The sequence below is a fragment of the Camellia sinensis genome, chromosome 9, assembly GCF_055761805.1.
Source record: "Camellia sinensis isolate YWXY chromosome 9, ASM5576180v1, whole genome shotgun sequence".
Lineage (NCBI taxonomy): Eukaryota > Viridiplantae > Streptophyta > Magnoliopsida > Ericales > Theaceae > Camellia > Camellia sinensis.
This window is the reverse complement of record NC_138969.1, coordinates 73,324,654-73,331,720: the sequence shown is the minus strand read 5'-3', so window position 1 is coordinate 73,331,720 and position 7,067 is coordinate 73,324,654.

Here is a 7,067-nt window from a genome sequence, read left to right as displayed (position 1 = left end):
ACCAAAATTAAAATAACGAATCAACTTTGCATTGCATGATTCACATTAGTTACCTATTGGGTACTCATGAGATACCTGATATAGACCAATTCTTGTTAGTTCCTTGTATTAAACTACCTAGGAGGTCTTGATTGAAAACTTTGACTTCATCATGTTAGGAATAAATCCACTTAATCATTTTTGGGTTGAGTACCTGATGCAGAAATCAGTAAATAATTGAATGGGATAAGACCACCTACCTATTTGAGAGAAATTGAATGGATAGGTATCATGATGCATGAATATGTAGGTATTATATTTAGAGTTATTTGATGTTTAATTTTTGTGGATGTGTACAGAAGCAATGTTTGAGAGAAGTACAGATGATGGATAAGAGTTAGATTAATTTGCCAAATAGGATGTCGAGGGAATACATTAATAGGATTGATCAAATCCTTGTGTTTGCCTACACCAATAGGGTTGAAGGTTCGATGATTAGTTGTCCGTGTAGGAAATGTGAGAATCGATACCATCTTGTACGAGAGGGTGTAGAGGAGCATCTGATTTTGAATGGTTTTTTAAAAAGGTACAAACATTGGATTAATCATGGGGAATCTTACGTATCTCTGCATGGTAATCGAGAGAATGAAACATCGGCTAATTTAGACATCGGGGATGATATGGTTGGAATGATACAAGGGGCTATGGAAAATCCACATGCCGGTATAAGTGTTGAGGGTAATGAACCACAGAGGCCTGATCCCTATGCATCTAAACCCCAGCTCGGTCCAAATGCAGAGACTGCAAAGTATTTCAAACTTCTTCAAAATGCACAAAGTGAATTGTATCTAGGTTGTGAGAAGTTCACATCTTTGTCATTCATTGTTTGACTTCTACATTTGAAGGTGCTTAATTAGTAGCTAGGCAAGTCTGTTGACATGTTGCTTAAGTTATTGAATGAGGCATTCCCATTGGGTGTGAAACTCCTGGACTCATATTACAAAGCTCAAAAGGTCACAACAGATTTGGGCTTCATGTATGAGACGTGGGATGCATGTCCTAACAGTTGCATGTTGTTTTGAAACGATGATGCCAACCTTGATAAATGTGTCATATGCAACAGTTCTAGATGGAAATCAAATGGTGATGGTGGTTATGGTCCTAACAAATGTGGCAAATGAATAGCTGCAAAACAGATGAGGTATTTTCCTTTAAAGACAAGGTTGCAGAGGTTGCTTATGTCATCCAAGACGGCCAAGTTAATGAGATGGCATGCAGAGGAACGAATTGATGACGGTGTCTTTAGGCATCCTGCTGACTCCCTTGCATGGAAAGATTTTAACCGTCGGAATATTGACTTTAGTAATGATTACCACAGTGTAAGGCTTGGCTTAGCATCTGATGGTTTTAACCCATTCAGGACGATGAACATAGTTCATAGCACTTGGTCTGCTGTGCTCATTCCATATAACTTACCGCTATAGATGTGTATGAAGCAACCATTTCTAATTTTATCTATGCTTATTGACAGCCCGAAAGGACCTGGTGACAAGATTGATGTGTATATGCAACTGTTGATTAAGTAGTTGAAAGAACTGTGGAATGACGCTATCTCCACATTTGATGCGTCAACAAATCAAATGTTTCAAATGTATACAGCTTTACTGTGGACAATTAGTGATTTTTCTGCATATGCAAACTTGTTAGGATGGAGCACCAAAGGTGAATATGCATGGCCTTGTTGCAATAAGGAAACTACATCGTGTTGGTTGAAGCATAGTAGGAAACAATCATACTTGGGTTATTGCAGATTTTTACCTAGTGGTCATAAATTTCGAAAGGATAAAGTATCATTTGATGGTAGTTGGGAATTCAGACTCAAACCAAAATTGTTATCTGGAACTGAGATGTTGCTACAATTAGAATGTGAGGGTATTTTAACCCAATACAAGAGGGATGACCTTAAGGAGAGGCATATGAGACAAGTTGAGAAGGAGAAAGTTGGACATCGCACACATAGCTGGAAGAAAAAGAGTATCTTTTATGAACTGCCATATTGGGAGCATAATCTAAAAAGACACAACCTCGATGTGATGCATATAGAGAAGAATATTTGTCACAATGTGTTGTGAAAAATATTAGGGGTTGCAGGAAAATTGAAGGATGGTGTTAATGCTCGCCGTGATTTACAAGAAATGAATATTAGAAAACCCTTACATTTGCAGTTAAGAGGGTCGAATAAAGCTTATTTACCACCAGCACAATTCACGATGCCAAGGATGAGAAAGATTTGTTCTTGAAAGTGTTGAAGGAAGTTAGAGTTCCTGACGGGTATTCATCCAATATATCGCGTCATGTGCGCTCACATGATAGAAGTATTAGAGGTCTTAAGAGCCACGATAGTCATATTCTGATGAAACAACTTATTCCATTGGCTATTCGAAGATCATTACCAAAGAATGTAATTGAACCCTTGATTGAATTGAGCAATTTCTTTAGACAATTGTGTTCCAAAGTGAATCGTGCGACAGATTTGCAATATATTCAAGATCGTATCGCCATAACACTTTGTCATCTAAAGAAAATATTTCCTCCGACTTTTTTTGATATAATGGAGCACTTGCCTATACATCTAGCTAATGATGCATTTTTGGCTGGAGTGATTCAGTTTCGATGGATGTATCCAATTGAAAGGTATCTTCTTACTTTGAAGCAATATGCACGTAATAGAGCTCATCCAGAAGGTTCAATTGCTAAAGGATATCTTATGGAAGAATGCATGAATTTTTTTGCACAATATCTCAATGATGTGGAAACCAAATCTAGTCGACCCGTGAGGAACTACAGTGGTGATGATAATCTGGGTCATGCCGTTGGTGAAAGCACAAGCTTTTTTCTTGATAATACTTCTTGGGTACAAGCTCATTGGTATGCCTTATTCAATGCAAGCGCATTTCAACCATTCATAAAGTAGGCTATGTCACTCACTCAATATTTTATTATGTTTCATTGAATTTTGAACCAAAATTTTTTTATTGATAAATTTTCAATCTACACAGTAAACGCTTTAAAGTACTTAAGGTCAAAATGCCTCGTGTTGATGATCATCAACTTCGGTGTGAACATTTTGAAACTTTTCACATTTGGTTCAAGGAACATGTATGTATTTAAATCTACAGATTCTAGTTACCTAAGTTGAACTACATTTTAAATTTTACAATTTTTTTTTTTTTTAAAATAGGTTCAAACTTTGCATAGGACTAGTGATGTCACATTTTTTGAAGAGATTATTGTATTGGCAAATGGTCCTCATAACCTGGCAAAGAGGTTGAACGGGTATATAATGAATGGGTTTCGGTATCAAGTAAAGGCCATAGATGACTGTCGAGCCACACAAAATTATGGTTTAGCTTTGAAGGCAAATACTATAAGTTATGCTAGTCAGAAAGACAAGAATCCTCTTGTGGAGTCTGTGTACTATTATAGACAATTGACAGATATTGTTGAGATTTGATATTCCAATGAGAAGAAGCATGTGTTGTTTAAGTGTGATTGGATTGACAACATTCACGGGAAGATAAAAGATGTCTTCAATTTCACGTTGGTCAACTTCAAACATTTGTTGTACCAAGATGATCGAATTACCAATGAACCTTTCATCTTGGCATCCCAAGCAGAGCAAGTTTGGTATGTTGTAGACCTGTTAGAACCAGACTGACAAGTAGTGGTGAAGATGTCTCAAAGAGGTTTATTTGATATGAATTCGACTAATCCAGAAATCAAGCCATATATGAGCCAACAATTGGAAGAAAACATAATGCTTCGTGATGAAGAAGTTGGTTGGGTAAGGGAAGCCGCAGAAGGAGAAACACTTGATGTTGAAATAGACTGATATTTAATAAACAACAGTAATTGAATTAAGGCCAAGGTTGTAGTTAATCATCAGTTTCTTAATTTACTTTGTCTTTGTAATTGTATTAGTTCAATTAATGTCATATTATTGTTGATTCAAAACCATTCTCTATGTTTCTAATGTCAATTAATGTCGTATTGCTTGCAGATTATTATGGCAAAGAAAAGGAAGCCTAATCATTTCCCTACGCATGATGCCCAATGTGATACGTAAGAGGACATTAGTGGCACCACCATCAGAGGAGGCATCACATCGACCACCATCAGAGGGGCCATTAGTGCCACCACTATCTGACCAGCCACCGCAGCGACCACCATTAGTGGCACCACCATTAGAGGAGGCATCACAGCGAGCACCATCAAAGGGGCCATTAGTGCCACCACATTGACCACCGTCAATGGCACCACAGCAACTATCATCTAATCAGCCTCCACGCCTACCATCAGTGCGTCCACCATCAGTGGCACCACAACAACTATCATCCCGACTAGAGTCATCATCTTATGAGCCAACCGCAACTATATAAATTTTCTTTGATTTGTATGAAAATTATTTATATATACATTTATTTATTCTCATTATATATAATTTGTTTATTCTCATTGTATCTTCCAGACCCTTCGACTTCTTCACAGCCCACCTCAAGTATAAGAATTCAATTTGTATTAACATTATTTAAATTTGCATTTGTTTATTATCATTGTATATTGTTTATTCTTATTGTATCTCACAGGTCATGTTAGTTCTTCATCAACCTTGACTAGGCGTGGTAGAAGATGTGCCAAGGGCATTAAGGAGTGGGGTACTGGTACAAAGTTGGACATACAATTTGATGAAAATTACTGGCCAATAGGGGATAATGTGTCTAAGTTAACTACTCAACTTGGCATTATTGTGCGGAATGGTAACACTGTTCCTCTTACTTTTGTTGATTGGAACACTGTGCCTGATAATATTCTTGATGCTATCTGGAAGGATATGAAGGTAAAAGTATATTTTTGTCCAAAAATTCAAATCCCAAAATTGTGTTATTATTATTTAAATTTTGAAATTGTGTTTTATAAGACAATTTGAATATATGTCTAGAGGAGTATAAGCCAATCTGCATGAAAACCTGCAAACATCATATGAAAGGATCACAAGAATAAGACTAAGACCAAGTATTTCAAGCCTAGAAGTTCTGATCCTAATCTGAAGGATGATGTTCCTTTGTACATTGTGCCAAGCCAGTGGGAAGAACTTGTAGAGTATTGGCGTATTTCCGATGCTGAGGTATACAAATAAGTTATGTGTATGATATGTAAACATACAAATCATATTTATATACTTACATTTGTTGAATTTGTTACAGAAAATTGCAACAAAGAACGCTAAAAATCAGCGAGCTCACGGCATAGCTCATACCATAGGGCGTACTACTTTCGCTCAGATTCAGCATGAGGTTTATATTTTATTGTTTTGTTTTTGTATATAAATAAACATTATATATTTGCAAATTATTTGGATTCTAATTTTCATATTTCTAAAAAAATCTAGATGACTAAAAATAGGGAGTCTACTGATAAGATGAATGTTTGGCTTATGACACGTAGAGCAGATGACCCTAGGTTATCCAGACCTTGGTAGTTTCCAAACACCTAACATTGTATTTAAATGTTATTTTTTATTTTTTGTGTGTCAACCATCTTAATTTGACATATACTTATATGTCTTATTCAATACAGGATGAGTTTAGTCGTCAACTCTTCATGCTACCTAAGGATTGCCGGACTTTGGAGGTTAGGAATGCCATTTTCCATGAGTTGATAGGTCATGACGGATATGGATATTGTTGCACATATGGGAGAACTGTGCCTCGGAGCGCGGTGTATAAAGATGGTGCTGGGCCATCACAATCAACACCCCAGCCATCGACTATTGTTCAGATCACCCAACAGGTTCGTGTGGAGCTAAGGGGTGAGTTGAAGGAGGAGATGCGAGTAGAGTTCTCTACACATTTACAGCAGATGGGAGCTGAGATGATGGCCTTTGTGTCACAGGGGGCGAGTGTGGATCCCAACAGACAGGTTTGATATAAATTAAATTATTTGATAGTTAAATTTTCACACAACATATATGTACATATATCTAATAAAATTCGAATATGATTGACACATTATGTATTGACTGTCATAGGTTCCTGATGAATAGAGTGGCCACTGGGTATTTAGGGAATCTGCAGGAGATGAGAATCCATATACACCACCACCAGAAGATCAGGTATAAAATGTAACTTTGCATTCTAAGCTAAGAATAACCATAAATTAATTGTACACAGCCTAAAAGGATAGAGGCTAATTACATAATTAGAAATAAAAACAAAGAATTTTTCGTTGTTATGTTTCCCACTTGGACTAGCGCACCATTGTAGCCTGGTCCTTAGCACACACAACCGCCTAGGCACGAGACACTTGTGGGAGAAAAAGGGGCTCAAATCGGGTTTCCAGCTTGCGAGTTAGAGCCGGATTTCGGTCAGAGACTTGTGGGAGAAGACATAGCACGAATCGGGTTCCCAGTTTGGAAGTTAGAGCCGGATTTCACTCAAGGCAAACTAGTTCCTTAAGAAACTTGAATTCAAGGTGTTGACGCCTAAAAATCACCAAATGGCGTCGAATTAGCGCAAAACTTGGCACACACGACCGCCTAGGCACGAGAGACTTGTGGGAGAAGATGGGGCTCGAATCGGGTTCCCGGTTTGGAAGTTAGAGCTAGATTTCACTCTTGGCAAACTAGTTTCTTAAGAAACTTGAATTCGAGATGTTGACACCCCAAAATCACCAAACGACATCGAATTAGCACAAAACTTGGCACACACGACCACCCAGGCACGAGAGACTTGTGGGAGAAGACGGAGCTCGAATTCGGTTCCCCGTTTGGGAGTTAGAGCCAGATTTCACTCTAGACAAACTAGTTCCATTAGAAACTTGAATTCGAGGTGTTGATGCCCCAAAATTACCAAACGACGTCAGATTAGCGCGAAACTTTGCACAAATGACCGCTTAGACACGAGAGACTTGTGGGAGAAGACGGAGCTCGAATTGGGTTCCCGGTTTAGGAGTTAGAGCCAGATTTCGATCTAGGCAAATTAGTTCCTTTAAAAACTTGAATTCGAGGTGTTGACGCCCCAAAATCACCA